Source organism: Rattus norvegicus, chromosome 20, assembly GCF_036323735.1.
Source record: "Rattus norvegicus strain BN/NHsdMcwi chromosome 20, GRCr8, whole genome shotgun sequence".
Classification (NCBI taxonomy): domain Eukaryota; kingdom Metazoa; phylum Chordata; class Mammalia; order Rodentia; family Muridae; genus Rattus; species Rattus norvegicus.
Genome location: NC_086038.1, coordinates 8,324,928 through 8,341,192, shown reverse-complemented (window position 1 = coordinate 8,341,192; position 16,265 = coordinate 8,324,928). Strand labels below are relative to the sequence as shown.

Here is a 16,265-nt window from a genome sequence, read left to right as displayed (position 1 = left end):
AAAAGCCAGCCATGTTCTTTCCTTTATTTTTAAAAGGGCAAACTTGGATGTTAATTCTTGTCAAGACTTTGAGAATTTGAACAATAAAGAACACGTCCTTAGAAGAGGAATACCTTCTCGAAGTAAAGACAGATAAAATGCATAGATCCAGTTCAAAGGGCAGCTTCCTGAGAAGCACAGCTCCTCTGTGGGGGGCTCTGCATGCACCCATCATTTCTGAGTGATGAAAGCCATGAATATTTAGAGTAGGGAGCATCAACAGGACATTAGTAGGCCAGAGCTGTGCTTTTAAAGAGAACATTTTTATTTCACATAAAGTTTTGTGTAAAACTTTCCCCCTCCAGTGAGTGGAAGGCATGGGAAACAGATTCGGGGGGCAGAGCATGTTGGAGCTGTCTGCAGGTTGTGGGTGAGCAAGAAAATGGTCTCCTCAGGTAGTCCCTGAGAGTGCTCCAGGTCTCACTGCCCTCCCTTGTTTAACCACAGAGCTCTGCTATTCTGTAGGGACAATACCTTTCCGCATGCCCATTATTCAGAGAAACGATGAAGCATACTTTAATGAAACCCCCCTTAGCCAGCTGTGTGAGCACACGGTGTGCATGATCAGACAGATTTTTCTTTTGTCCTCTCTCCACTGCCCCTCATCTGTGATGTGGATGCCCAGGAACAGGGTGGCTGTCACTTGAGGTTGGTTATGGGCTGGGCGTCCATTCCCTTTCTCTATAGCTACTGTTACAAAAGGGAAGTTCTTTATGGAAGGCCAAGAGCTTTTAGAGCTTGTGCCAGCTGTGCCCCTTTCACTTCAGAAATGGATTTGATTTAAAATCCCAACTTTGTTGGGTTAATAGGTTTCAATGGCTTCTCTGAATTTTCAAAGTAATAGGTTAAAAATTTTTCTTTTTAAGAACACTGACCTTGGACTCTAGAGAGGGACTCAAAACCTCTCACGAGGCATTCATGTGCCTCTCCCTGTTAGGAGAACCTGACTGCCACAGTGGCCCTGGCTCTGGAGTCCTGGAGCTCAGTCACCACTCCTGGCCTTGGGGGACAGCAGAGCATTGTGCCTCAGCATTGGCTGGGCGGCTCCCTCACCCGGACTTTCTGCTGTGGACACCGCTAGGCACAGGACATCGATAGGCAAGCCGAGCACTTCAGGCTAACGTAGCAGTCATCGTGATGGACGTTCTAGAAACCCACAGTCAGGATGGCATCTCATGCACTGGCCACGGCAAAGGCACAGAATTCTTTAACGTGACCTGCCTCAGTTTCCAGACATGACCCCAGAAGTCAGGAGTCAGCTTCTAAGTCCCAGGGAGGTCTTCTTAGTTATCACAAATTACTGCTGGCTCAGGCCTCTTCCAGAGTGTCAATACTCATGTATTCTTCCTGGGTTTAAGAAAAAGTGTGTGTGTGTGAGAGAGGGTTGGGGTCTCCTGTGACTTCAGCAGTCCAGTGTGCATGGCGTCAACATTTGTAGCTAAGGAGCTCTCTTCCTTTGATCATTTCTAAAGACATCACTAACTCCATTTCTACAGAAGTCACGAACTCAGCCTGGGCTTCTCTCCTCACCCTGCCCTGCAGCTCCTCCCACTGCGCCCTGTCATGGGCATCTCTCACCTTTCGTCTTTCCTCTCATGTGCTCTCCCACTTGGCCTTTAACTGTTCGGCAGTGTCTATCCTTCCTCTAACACTCTCTCCCTACTGTTTCCCTTCTCATGGCTTCTGTCCCATTTGTTGCAGTTCTAGAATCTGTAACCCTGGTGCTGGGTTGTTGTTGCTTGTAGTTCCGTCGTCCCCTGTAGAGCAGCTTCAGCCATGTGCTGAAGACAGTGAGACTGCGCCTACGCACCTGCCGTGTCTGCACGTGACTAGCTCTGGTCTGGCCTCCATGTGTTCTGCTGACTACTGAAGCACTGTGGTCAGACACCACATGTATCATTCCGTATTGCTCTGGTCCACCCAGGCTGCCTACCCGTCCTGCTGCAGTGCTCTCTGCCCAGGCGAGGTCCTGCTTACCTTTTCCTGCAGCCCAGCAGCCAAGCCTGGTGGAGCTCAGTCATCTTTCTCTCTGCCAGCTCACCCTCAGGTTCCTGCCTCCCAGCTCCCCCTAACACCCTACCTGGTGATCAGTGCTTCCTGACCGCATCCTTGGATACCTTTTCTTACCATTCGATAAGGACTTTATATATTCTTTATCTGTCCCAGAAGGGGAAAAGGGAGATCAGTTGGGAGGAAATGATGCCTTAAAATTCCAGCCATTTTTCATTGTAAATTGTCATTATCCTCTTGAAGTCCAGGGCCCACTTGCTCCATAGAAACCTCTGCTGTTATGTAACCACAAACACAGCCCAGCCAACTTTCTTTTGGTCTCATGTTTGCTGGATAATCTTGTCTAGATCAGGAGCCATTTTAATAGTCTTATTTCCCCTTTCTCTGTAAAACAACAAACAGCCACCACCTAGGCAGGGCACCAGCATGAGAAACCGCTTTAAGAGCCTTGAACGTCTCAGCCCAGGCACCCATCTTTCCAAATGTGCAGCTGAGGTGGAGGCCCAGTGCTTTCCTAAGTTCATGTCTAATGGCAGGGCACAGATCAGAGTACTGGTCTCCTGGTTGCAACATTTTGTATATCCAGTAAAACAGTGGTGGTTGTGGTGGTGGTGGTGGAGGAGGAGGAGGAGGAGGAGGAGGAGGAGGAGGAGGAGGAGGAGGAGGAGGAGGAAGAGGAGGAGGAGGAGGAAGAGGAGGAGGAGGAGGAGGAAGAGGAGGAGGAGGAGGAGGTGGTGGGTGGTTGGTTGGTTGGTTGGTTGGTTGGTTGGTTGGTTGGTTGGTGTTTGTTTTGGGTTGTTTGTTTCAGAGACAGGATTTCTCTGTGTAGCCAGGCTGGCCCTAAGGTCAGAGATCCACCTGCCTCTACCTTCCAAGTGCTGGGATTAAAGGCGTGTGCCACCACCACCCAACTATCACCATGGTTTAAAAAAGAAAGAAAAAAAGGCTGCAGGGTGCTGTGAGAATAAAGAGGACCAGAGCAGAGCACGAGTCAGGGCGTTCTGGAAATATGCATTCGTATCTGCCCCCTGCCCTGGTCCACATCACACCCGGGAGAGCCAGTGATTTTACAACCAACCGTCCTGTGAACTGGGATTTTAAAAGAGAGGGAGGTATGAATCGGATCTAGACCCACTTCCACAGTCGCACCGAAGGCCAGCAACTGCAGAGAAGCCCACCCCCCATTTTTACATGATTTCCTGTCTACAGTCACTATTACTTCTTCCACAGAATGTTAATTTGTACAGCCTATTAGCCATATCATAATTCATAGTTTGAAATTGGTTTTTTAAAGTACAGTCCGTACGCCAGTCCTCAAGCCGGGATCACCCAGGGGTTCATTATCCAGGCTGTACAGCGTATTAGCCTCTGTTTTCCTTCCTTTTCCTCCCTGCTACCTACTTTTAAAACATCATTACACTGTTCATTAGGCCATTTATTAAACTATTTCCTTCCACCGAGAGGGACTCGCATGTGTGTTTTTCCTTTTGTTTTAAGCCAAGACCCATAAAGTGTATTTCCCCCACAGTTGACATTTTCTTTTCACAATCCCTTGAAATGGAGTGTAAGTGAATTTCAGCACAGTGTTGTAAATTATGCACTGAGTATCAGTAATAAACATCTCTTACAAAGTTGTAGAGCGGAGTTTCAGGGCGGTGATCATCTGGTAGCACACATTTGCCAGCTGCTGTGGGGGAGGGGAGGGGGAGCTTTCTCTTCCCAGACCTCGTTTTCCTTCTTTTATCCAAAGTCATACAATAGCTCGGAGCCCGTGTTACAATCACAAATAACACAGGGATGTCTGTGCCCTTGGTGGCATGGCTTGGCAGTGTGGACCTGCTTGGTTTTCCTTCTCCCTCCCCGTAGCATTGCATATTAAACTTGTCCCAGAGAACCTGTGGTCGTGACTGCCACAGAAGCCATCTTAACAGCTGTGGCTAGTTCATCTCTGGTGCCCAGAGCCTCAGCGTGAGGGAAGCATTTCTGCTTCAGGACAGGGCCTTGGGCAGGCAAGGCGCAGCACTGCACAGCTGAACCAGGCCAGGGTAGCTAGTCGTGTCTTCCAGGGAGCTGCTGGGTCTTCCCACTCTCCAGCCTCTTCTCTGACTTACCCTGGGTGTTGGAAGGGAGGATCCAGGAAGCCCGTTTATTTATATCACAGCTCCAACTGAAGATCCAGTCCTGCGCCAACCTACTGCGGAAGTCACAGATTTAAACAAAAGGACCCACGTTCATGCGCCCACAGCACCATTAGCTCCCGTGGCTGAAGCCCCCGCCTGTTAGCAGCCGCTGATACCAGCAAACTAACTGGGAATCCCATCGCACAAAGCTGACTCTGTTGCCCGATGACCAGGGAGCCCCACAGCATCAAGCAGTACTTGGGTTTTTGCTAAAACAAAGCAGCTACAATTACAGAGGCGCTTGTGGACTTGTAGTCTGATTTCAAATTTATCACTTCATATCACAGTGGAATGATCTTCTACCATTAATATTAATTAACTATAAATGTCTGAGGAGTTGGGAAAGGAATGGAAGACATAGCCCTCCTAAGCCTTTCACATTTGGGATGAGAACTGCTGATGCTTTCAGACTCTGTTTTCTCCTGATGCCACTTCCTAATTAACATCATAATTCAACCGATACTGAATCATTTAACCAGGTAGGAACCCCAGTGTGTGAGGCCCGGGTTAGCTCAAAAATCTGACACCAACTGGACAGACACGTTCTGAGCCACTGCTGTAGGCCAGGCAGTGAGCTGGCACGCTACCCCGTGGGCTCACAGCCGAAGCCACCCCAGGGGCTCAGGACCCTGTCAGATGTAGGTGCAGTGGGGGCATCTGCAAACTCTGACCCCCTCAGATAAGCCACATAGTCTCCTGTTGAGCCTTGAGGGTTAAGCAGCAGGCGTAACCAGGAGTCCTGCTACCCAGACAGCTGCGATTGGCTTTGCTGGGTAAACACAAACCAGTGTTTCCGAAGCTGGAGGGAAGTTCCAAGTGTGATTTTGAACATCCGTTGTCCCGGTGATGCAGGATGGAGGCCTGCACTCTGCTCCTTGGCTTTGTGTATTGAAACTATTGTTCAGCCATGGGCAGGCTCAGTAATGGGTGGTGTTGGCTCGACTCCTGTCCGCCATTCTTCTGCCCTCTCTGATGATAAACACGATAGTTCATTTGTAATGAGCACTTGTGCGCTATAGAAACTGTAATCCTGCGTCGTGGAAGCGATCATTTTCCAATTTGCTTGAAAACAGAGGCTTTCTGCTCGGCTTTACTTATAGCCAAAGTGCGGGGGCTTTCCCTCTGCACCAACATGATGGTTTCCGAGGCATAATTTTCCACAAAATAGATAAGGTAACTTCCCAGGCTTGTCCAAAATGTGTACTGGTTACTCTCGTCCTCAAGTGTCAGAGGCAAACAAGCAGTTCTAAGACCGCCGTTCACAAGTAAATGATGTTCGTTCTTGAGCTGCCTTCCACTGTGTCCTGGCTTTCCCTCAAGGGATTCGTGCATCTTGAAGCTAGCTCAATAGCCTGGACCATAAAACTGCCAAGGCGCAAGTTATTGTTCTAAATTTCCTACGGGAGATTGCGTCTTAAGTATAAAAGGGACTTACCCCATGACTCAGTGCCCTTACTAACAAAGGGAGGGGTGTCTCCATGCTGGGTGTTTAAGGGGACTTACCCCATGACTCCCTGCCCTTACTGACAGGGAGGGGTCTCTTCATGCTGGGTGCTTTTCTCACAGGCTTTCAAGATTGGACAGGGTGCTTGCACTGATTTTTCATTTTCTTAGTCACCAGAAAGTACATTTAAAATGTAAATAGGCAAAAGCTTTACACTGTAACCTTCCTCGCCACTGCGTCAGCGTCTTTGCATTCCCTGTGATCCCGGGGCCAGATGACTGCACACCAGTCTCTAACAGCCTAGGCTTCCTTGTCATGCTCCTGTCCCTCTGTCTCCTCGAGTCATTTACTCGTTCGTCTCCTTCTGAAGGCCTCTTGATGGTTCTACCTGAACAAGGCCAGCAGGTACTGATTTTGTGATGTCACAGAGGCCTCGTGGATCCCTGTGCTGGAGCTCTGGTGCTTCTGTGGTCACCAGGCACTGTTGTCTGACAGAACCCTCCTGAAATCTGTCCTGACTCTTACCTTCCTTTGTGACTTGCTAAGACCAGAGAAGTTGTAAGGTGACATCTCGTTTAAAAGGTGACCTTGCCATCTTGCCTTTTTTGGCATGGAAGGTCTATTTGTTCAATAGAAAAGCAGGTTGATAAGCTCTGTGTGCTGGAGGAGTTATGAAGGAAAGAGAAGATGGACCACTACCTGATGTGCTACCCTTCTGTCGCTGTGATAACGTAGAGAAACAACCTACAGAAGAAAGGGTTTGCTTTATGGTCCCAGAGAAATAGAATCCTTCCCGGCCAGGGATGGCAGCATGGTATGGCATCAGAACAGAAAGCCAGCTGGCAGCATTTCACCCGTACACAGGGAGCCGAGGGGCAGCAGGAAGCAGGGTGGGGATATAAACCCTGAAAAGGCCTGCCCTTCTAGCATGGCTGCACCTCCTAAAGTGTCCATAGCCTCCCAAACAGCCCTACCAACCTAGGACCAAGTGTTCAAGTGTATGAGCCCATGGTGACCACCACACTCATAGACAGCATACACACCACATATACACACACACTCATAGACAGTATACACACCACATACACACACACTCATACACAGCATACACACCACATACACATACACACTCATACACAGCATACACACCACATACACACACACACTCATACACAGCATACACACCACATACACATACACACTCATAGACAGCATACACACCACATACACACACACACACATACACAGCATACACACCACATACACAGCATACACACCACATACACATACATACACACTCATAGACAACATACACACACTCATAGACAGCATACACAGCACATACACACACACTCATACACAGCATATACACCACATACACACACACACACACTCATAGACAGCATACACGCCACATACACACACTCATAGACAGCATACACACCACATACACACACATACACATATCACTGAGGGCTCCTGTCCACTGCCCCCTTCTCAAGTACAAGCAAACTGGGGTTGAAGTGATTGCCCCAAGTGTCCAGTAAAGTTAGAAAGAAGAGGAAGGAGGGTGGTAGAGAGGTTGGGGACCAAGAGAGACTAGGAGGGGACAAGACAGGTTACATCTTTCCTCTCATATGTGGAATCTAGATTTGAACATGGGTAACATGAAGGCATGAGGGAAACAGGAGGAGGGAGAGGACTAACCTCGTCGGGGAGGGGAAAGGGAGTCTAGCAGAGGGTGAGCATAAGCAAACTACAGTCTGTATAAAATGTCACAGTGAAGACATTTTATTTTGTATGCTAACTAAAAATAATTAAAAATAAAAACTAATCAGAAGGAAGTGTTCAGATCACAGGACAAATGAAGAGATTACAAGGACTGTCATTAGACTGAAAACAGTGAGTGTATTTGCAGGGCTCAGCTGCTGAGCAGGGAGGTGGGGAGCCCGGCATTTGCAGGGCTGCTCAGGGACAAGCTTGTCAACCACCTGGCCAGCCATCGCTGAAGCCCCTTGTTTCCCAGATCTGAGTCTGGACAGAGCACCTCATGACGGGATTCCAGGAGCTGCTCCCTTCTTCCTGCCACTTCTTGCATCCAAATGGTCCCTCTGCAAGTGCGGCTGAGTTCTTGCCTGAAATACACTGGCCCAGGTGGAAGCACGATTTTAATCAAATGTCCATACAACAGCGCAATTGCTACCAAAATCCCAAGAGTCCTAGCGCTATTGGTAGCCAGATTTTCACTTGTTTCCTGGATTTTGATTTCTAGCCCAGCCTGTTGTCATGGGAGTTTGTGAGATTATTTGAAGAGCATTAGGATTTCCAGTTCTCTTAAGAATTATTTTTATTTTTTTATTTATATGTGTGAATGCTTACCTGCACCATTTGAGCCTGGTGCCATGGGGGCCAGAAGAGAGGGTATTGAATCCCTACAAACCTGAGGGGCACAGATGCTCACCCAGGGAAAGCCTTGGCTAAAGCAGCAAGTGTTGGCTCTGTGTATCTATGTGACTGTCCTGTCATTCCTTGCCTGATTTCTCCTGGGACGTTTTCCAAGCGTGTGGGGAGCTGAGGCCTGGGACTTTCGCTGCAGAGACGAGCATGTCAGTCTTGTTTCTGCCACTGGCCTTCTGTGGTAAACCTTAAAGTGTGGTGATCTCCATGGTTAGCCTGAGCAGTGTGGGAGAGCCATGGTTCACAGAGAGGCAGCCCTCCTCCTCTTCTGGCTTCAGTCTGTTTGCAGCCCAGTCCTCTGGCAGAGCAGTGCTGTAGTCACCGAAAGCCTTTGCTTTCTGCTGCCCTCTGACCCCCACGCCAGGCTACTGACCTTTCAGGATACTTTGTTCTCTTTCTTTCTTTTTCTTCAGTGCCTACGAGCAGACACAGCTGATGCAGATCTCTAACCATCCAGTTCACTTAACAGAACACTCACTAGGACATCACTGTGTCAAACAAATCCTGACCACCAAATTCAAGAGCCCATGGAAGGGGGTTAAGGTTTGCACTGGCTTTTGACAGTGATCTAATGAAGTCCAGTCTTCCCTTGGGAACAGAACCGTGCAGTCCCGTGTGGCAGTGCACTTTACATCTCTTGCATGTTGCATACCTGCACGAGGGCCTGGCGTCTGCCCAGGGGTGGTGCAGCTGCTTGCTATGTGAAGTGCGTGTGTCATCCTTGTGCTGACTGTACAGCCACCTTGTTATGATGGTGACTGTGCTCCCGAGATAGGGGTGGAGAGGCAGCACCAGCCACAGAGGATGAAGCCAGCCTTGCTCTGCCGTGAACTGGCTCCGTGTCTCTGGACAGGTCACCCACTGTCCCTGTGCCTCTGTCTCCACATCCATAAAATTTCATTTTTCAAACAGCTTGACACTAGGCTCTGGGGCTGTCTTTATTAAAAGAATGTATTGCTATGCTCACAATAAAAGTGAATAATTGTTACGCAAAGCAGAAACGAGGATGGACTTACCTCTGAAATTTCTTTTAATGTTTGCACGTATGGCTGAAAAGCCCTGGCCTACATAGATGTGGAGATACACACAGACATATGTGCTACATGTATGTGTCTGTGTGTGTGTATCTGTGTGTGTATCTGTGTGTGTGTCTCTGTGTGTGTTTGTGTGTGTCTGTGTGTGTCTGTGTGTGTGTGTGTGTGAGAGAGAGAGAGAGAGAGAGAGAGAGAGAGAGAGAGAGAGGAAAGAATAGACCTCTTGTCACTTCCTCTGCTGAACCCAAGTGGCAGCTGGGTCATAGCCCCCCCCCCCCCAGAGTAAAATCACAACCTCAAAACAAAAGGACAGCCTAAAAAATACTAAACGACTCACCTGCTGGCAGTGCTGGCTGCACCGGTCAGCTAGAACAGACAGCTGCACAAGGTCAGAAAAGCTGGTCAGGAGGTTCCCTTGTCCTTTGGAATCACAAGCACACCCTCATGACTGGCTGCTATCTCCTGATGAAATATTAACACCCAGTAGGTGTTGGGCGTGCGTTAAAGACATCCTAGCATGTATATTTTTAGCCAGGACACAGTGGTATCAGTTAAAATAATTAGCCTCAGCCTGTAATCTCAAAGCCTTATCTCTCTACTCTTGCTTTTTTAGAAGGCAGATGTTTTAAAACTGATTTGAAAATCAAATTTGCCCTTCAGTGATTTCATTTGGAAGAAACAGAGAAGTAAACATTGTAAAGAAGGCTTCTGGGCACATTATGCATGCAAATGTGGCAGCCAGTCCTCCTCCAGGAGAGGTGGGTGCTGCACTGGGTGGGAAAGGTTGAGTTTAGATGAATGCAAAGGTCACCGACCCCCAGATTATGTTCTTCTGTCACTGGGTAGCAGCTTCCGCTTCATGCCAAGGTCTGCCTGCCAAAGGAAGAGATAAAGGCCCCGGCAGGTGAAAGTGGTGCCAACTGCTTAAAGTTCAGCCTTTCTTGAACCCTGTCTTCGCCCATCCCTGTGTGGAGTGCAGTAGGGAGGCGTGAGAAGGTCCACCTTCCCGTCAGCACACTGTTCCTGTCAGAAAGTAAATCGTGCTGCAGAGTCTCTGGTAGACTTGGAGGTTTATCTGATCTCTCCTCAGGGGTCAGGCAGGAACTGTGTGTGTTCAGCCCAGAACCACGGTGCTGCTTCACAGAGGACAGAGGCAGGCACGTATTAGGAACCGAAAGATAATTTTATGAAAATAAAACGCACAGATAAACCAAGGGTGCGTGAGTAGATGGGGTGCTGTGCTGCCTTTATGACGCAACACAGACTTTGTCACACTAATAGTGATTAGTTACAGATTGTTGCTGTGGACGAATGAAAGGTGAGATTTAACCTGGTGCAGAAGTGCATTCTTGCTCACCGTCCTGAAGAATGAAAATCGGAGTCATCCTTCAGTTCTGGAGAGATGAGATTGTCTCTAAGGAGACATTGACTACCCTGCCTAAAACTAGGATTACAAACTCTGTGGGAAAACCTCCTGGTTGGGCCGCTTCCAGAAGGTGATGGGGATTCTCAGGCTGAGCTACAGTGGCCTCAGGGCAGGGCTGCTAGAGAGGGCCAGCCAGCGGGGCCTTTGAGGGGCCTGGCCTGCTTAGGTGGTATTGACCCATGTTCTAGAGAGACCTGTTTCAGAAGGCCCTGTTAATGAGGTGCACCGAGGGACCTCCAGGGAAGCACTTTGTGTAGCTACAGTTCTCAGGAATGCCTTACGTCTCTTCTGTTTGAGAATCTTCTTCACAAGTTTCTTGAGGAACGAACGTGGTAGGACCCTCTGTGGGCTCTTTGGGGTTCTGCCTTCCTCCCCAGCTCTTCTGGGTGGGGCATGTATCCGAGCCCACGTACACAGGGTAGCTCTCCCCTCAGGTTAGAACCACTGTAGATGGCCATGTATGGTTCTGGTCCTTCCCATTGAACAGAACTCGGCCTTCCCAAGCGAGCCTCTGAGCACCTACTGGAAGTGATGCAGTCAGACCCCACTCTGGAAAGTGTGGTTTCTGTGCCGCTGGCCTCCCTGGGAAGTCTGGGGACGTAACTTTCTCAGCGACCACCCAAGGGGAAAACAGAATTTAACCAAAGTCATACATGATCTCTGGCCTCATAGAAGACATATTGGAAAGAGTATGAAGAACTAGAGTCCGAGAGGGAGGCTGTGAAACACTGTCTGCAGGACATGGCATGACTGTTGCGTCCGGAAGTGCACGCAGCAGTAACTTCCCTGCATAAGACCTCAGGTGGGGGAGGGGCTCTCAAGACAACTGAAGGTCGTGTACATCAGTGGTGTAGCCACTGGTAAGTCACCTCCGCTCGTGTAGATAGCAGCCACTGCTGTGCTCAGCAGACCTTAACTCACTTGGCTGAGAGGGAAAGGCATGAAATGGCAGGGCTCTGGTGGGAAGAGGGACTCCGTGGGAGTGGGTAAAGAGGTAATGGTAGACGTCTGTGCAAAGCACATTATAGGTGACATATAATGACAATTTTAAAAAAGAATACAACTATTCAGGAAAGTCAGGCCAGAAGGAGCTGAGGTTGACCTGCCACTCATGTGGAAGACAGGGCCACCTTGAAGAAGCTGTCAGCCTCCACACGCACACACACGTCATGGCCCCAGAGCGGAAACAATTCCGAGACCTCTGGATAAGAACTGCACACAAAGCACGCTGTGCCAATCAGACATTACTTGCCAATTAAGTGGAATAAAGTACCCGTGTGTGACACCATGGATGTCCTTGATGTCCTTGAAAGTGTTTTGTTGGGTGATAAAAGACCGTCAGCTACCTGACTTCTGAGCACAGAGCAAGCACCCAGAGTAAACCAGTGAAAGCCCTGAGCAGGAGCCCCAGTGTGGGCTTGGGAGGAGTGCCGGGACCTTACTCAGGACCAGATTGTGTTCTGCAAGAGCGTAGACATTAAGCTTCTGAAATGGATTTTAGGGGTATAGCAACTAAGCTAAAACAAAACCAGTATGTCTTTAAAGAGCCCGTATTGTTGTATGTGACTCACACTGCAGTGAAGTTCTTACTTGAGAGGACCATGGGCCAGGGCTGCACTGCCCTACAAAAACACCCTGTGGCAGGGCGGCTCCGTGCGGTGGGAAGACCAGCACCTCCTCCATTCTGCTGAGAGAGCTGGATTGCAGGTTTAGGAAGCATTAGCTCTTCTTATCCCTGCTGCTTTCTGCCCCTGCTTCTTGGTTCCCATGAGTTTTCTCCACCAGCATGTGTAGACAAGGCTCCTTCTTAAACAGACCTCACGCTCCTTGTTCAGGTCCACACCTCTCACTGTGTGCATTTGGACAGTAGGAAGGCAAAGCACCCTCGGCGCCTGTGCCCTCCTCCTGTGGAGCTGGCCCACTGCAGTCCCCTGGGAGAGTCTTCTTGGTGACACTCAGCACACGCACCGCTGGGCTCCTGATGAGGACTCCAGCCCCTTTTTACAGCCCACTTTATGTGCTGGCCAGGAGGTCAGTGGTGTGAGTGCCGACTGAAAAGAGACTCGTGGGCTGACAATGTAATGGTATTCTAAGTCAATAAAACTCAGATTTTAAACATCAGAGCGAGCACCCTTGATGTTACATTGAGCATAAATGTATATAAATGCAGGAGTTGGAGGCATTTGCATGAACTTGGCCTGAGCAGCAGCTCTCTCAAGTGGTCCCTTTGATATGAAAGCAGTCTCATTCTTCAGTCACAAAGCTGCACCAGCAATGTGGAGGTCCCGCAAAGTGTGTGGTTATAAATAGCAGGTCTGTGTTAGCCACATAATGCAGTTTTACTACCAATTATTGTCTGACCTAACTCAGCGCAGGTTAATTCAATTTGATTCTTTGATGGCATCATAAAATATTGATAAAAAGTAGATAATAATGGTGTAATAGTGAATCCAAGAGCCATTTTTATGAATACCATCGAAGTCACAGAAGATAGATTTGAATTTTCCCATTTCTCTACTTCTTAACCACCATGTGCTCATTCTCCAAATAATCAGTGAGCACCTACTAAGTGTTAGGCAACAAAAGGACACACAGTCGTGCCACTTTCCAAGTTTACACTGTAATGGCAGAAATGCCATGTAATTAAAAAATTATGACTTCGGTCCCCAACCCCGAAAAAAAGAAAAGGAAAAAAAAATTATGACTGCCGATAAGTTCTCTGAAGCAAGAGGAACAACATATAGTGGTTGGCCAGCTAGGGTGGGTAAGAGCTGCCGTAGTCCAGAAAGGCCTCACTGAGACCTCGGAGCTGAGATCAGTGTCATAGTTAGGTGGCAGTCATTGTGATGAAACATCGTGGACAAAAACGACTTGGGGAGGAAAGGGTTTATTCACAGGTCCTCATCACAGCTCATCAGCAAAGGGAGTCAGGACAGGATCTCAGTCAGGTCTGGAACCTGGAGGCCGAAGCCTTGCAGGGTGCTGCTTCCTAACCTGATTCACAAGGCTTGTTCATCCTGCTTTCCTACAGAACCCAGACCCACCAGCCCAAGGATGGCCCACCCACAGTAAAGCCCCCTCCCCGTCAGTCACTAAGAACGAAGCGCCTTACGGCCCATCCAGTACACTCAGCGACAGACACCAGCCTTTGCTGGGCTGATGAAAGACCTTCAGGAAGTGTTATAGTCCTGAAGCAAGAAAGTGTGCAGGAGAGAGTGCTGGGTGCAGCTGAAGCTTGGCAAGGAAGCCAGCGGTGATAAGGAGAAGGCAGGAGCAATCAGATTCAAAGCCGTGAGGTCATGGTGTGGACTGAGTTTTATTCTATGAACAATGGAGTGGGGGGTTATGCAAAGAAGTGCTTTCTGGTTTGGTTTGGTTTGGTTTGGTTTGGCCCCGCCTCCCTGTGTAGCCTAGGCTGGTCTCAGACCCCCAGCCTCTTCCTCAGCCTCCCCTGGCCGGGCTGGCAGGAGTAAGTTTCCATGCCCGGCTTATTTCTGCTTTACACTTTTTGTGTTATCCGTGCTAGGGACAGAACCCAGGCCCCTGACACAGCCTAGCTCGCCTGTTCTATCCCTGAGCTATACACTCAACCTGGTTCTTCTTCATGGTCACTGTGTAGAGAAAGAACATTGGACAGGGTAAATGTAGACCTGAGAGCCCACAGAGGAGCTGCTGGTTACTCAGATAGCACATGACAGGGCATGTGGGCACAGCAGCGATGGTGGAGATGATAGCACGCAGGCGTCCACACATCCAGTACACAGTGCTGGGAGAATGGGTTGGCAATCCAAGTGGGGGGGGGGGGGGCCTAGCAAGGACAGAAAGGTTTTGCAGGGCTCTTGTCGCTGTCCCTGGTCCTGAACATTTTGCTGTTGTGTGAGCTCAGAAAGCACGCCCGCTCAGGTTTGCGCATAAGACAGAGTGGGTGGGTTACTAATGTGGGAGCTGGCAGATGTGATTTTCAGAATGATCTCTGCAAGCCCTGAAGGGGGACCAAAGCAACAGGATGGGGCTTAATGGCATAAACATGATGCCGTCCATTTAGGTTCAAAAAATCAATTCTCTAAGTACAGGATAGCGCAGTCAGGCCGGAGAGAGGTTCATGGGAGAAGAGCTGCGGTTTTTAGACAGCCACAAATTCAATGTGAACTAATAGTTGCCATGGCTGCCACAACCCTGGGTAACATGGTGTCCTGGTAACCATGTGGCCTTCCTGTTGGCCCTGTGTGTTGGTTAGGACACACCTGGGCACGCGTGTCCACACTTAGAGAGCAACATGGAAGGTGGCCAGACGATGAGAGTTCAGGAATAATCTGAGATCCAGGTAAGTCTCCCGGAGTGTTGTGGCCATTAACGTTAAGTATGCGGGAAGCCACTGTGAGGGGCTGAGATCTAACTCTGATAATCCCGAGGTGAGCACCAGACTTGTTCCTCACACTCAGCACGGTTCTGGAGCAGCCCCTTCTCTGCTGGGGTTGTCTTGTTCCGTGAGCCGAGCAGGTAATAGTAACCCCACGCTCAGAAGGCAGAGGCAAGAGGATCTCAGCCTCCAGGTCAGCCTTGGCTACATGGTAAGCCAGCCTGGACTACAGAGAAAAGCCTTGTCTTTTTAAAGAGCAAAACAAGATCTAGTGCGTTCACGTTTTGAAGGAGACTTTTAAACTGGTTTTAGGCTTACAGTGTAACCAAAGGTGCAGAGATTTCCTGTGGTCTCTGTCCTGAAACAGAAAACCCTCAGAGCAAAATCCCACAGCTCATCTGCAAGTGCTCACCTCGAGCAAGTGAGCGAGCGAGCCCGCTGTGCCATCGCGTGTCTGCTGATGAAGCACAGGAGGTGCCACAGCTCTCAGTGTGGAAAGGCTACCCACCCCACACCCCATACCCCACACGCCTTCTCTGTTCACCCTCACAGAGCTGTGCCAGCAGAAGAAAGCTCAGACACAAAGGAAACTGACGCCTCGTTTGTCCCTAGACCTGGAGCCTCGACCTTCAGCAGGCGTCACAGTCAAAATGCTCTTTGCAGGGCCACAGCCCCAGCCGGCTTTGAAAGGCTCATGGAATGGGACCTTCAAACCCTTTAGGAGGGACCTGAGGAGCGTGAGGCCAGGATGCAGCAGCAGAGGGATGTCCTCTGCCAGTCACCTCGTAAACACGTGTCCTAACAGCACCAAGGAGCAGCACTGATGACTGCTGCTGTGACCTGAAAGTGCAGAGTCCCGGAGGGGGCTCATTTGGAGAGATCCAAATCCCAGAATGCTCAGTAAACTTGAAAGGAAATTCTCTGCATCTCCTTGCAGTAAAGTCCCGTTCCTCCGTTAAGTGGCTTTTTGCCGGGGAGACATAGGCAGAGGATGGACACTCTGCACACTTGCTAAGTGGTAACCCTCACCTTGCCCTGGCCTCTGTCTGAGCTGTAAAATCCTGGGTCAGACTGTGCTTAGTAAGTCTGCTGCTTCCCCAGCCAGCCTGCTGTCTTCAGCCCTTTGCTTTAGTCGGGCTGCTCTGTCAGCTGCAGGCTTGCCTTTGACAGGCCACAGCAGTGTGTTTCATGTCTTACTAGGTTTTTAATGTGCGTGAAGGACTGTGGTTAATTGGATCCCCATGGTACCACAAGTGTCTTTAGAAGCCTCTTGAACCAGGGGAGAAGATGCTGTGTGTGTGTGTGTGTGTGTGTG

At 49.3% G+C, this 16,265-nt stretch overlaps 1 protein-coding gene and 1 long non-coding RNA gene across 5 annotated transcripts in view; one reads left to right on the top strand and one right to left on the bottom strand.

The window, feature by feature from the left end:
• Btbd9 (BTB domain containing 9) overlaps window positions 1-16,265 on the top strand; it is a 357,625-nt gene that overhangs the window by 304,245 nt on the left and 37,115 nt on the right. The window lies entirely within an intron of this gene.
• Window positions 3,467-9,568, bottom strand: LOC134483873 (uncharacterized). The gene is made up of 2 exons (XR_010061029.1): window positions 9,502-9,568; window positions 3,467-7,818 (listed from the first exon to the last, which is right to left on the bottom strand). It is a non-coding gene; the product is annotated as an uncharacterized LOC134483873 (long non-coding RNA).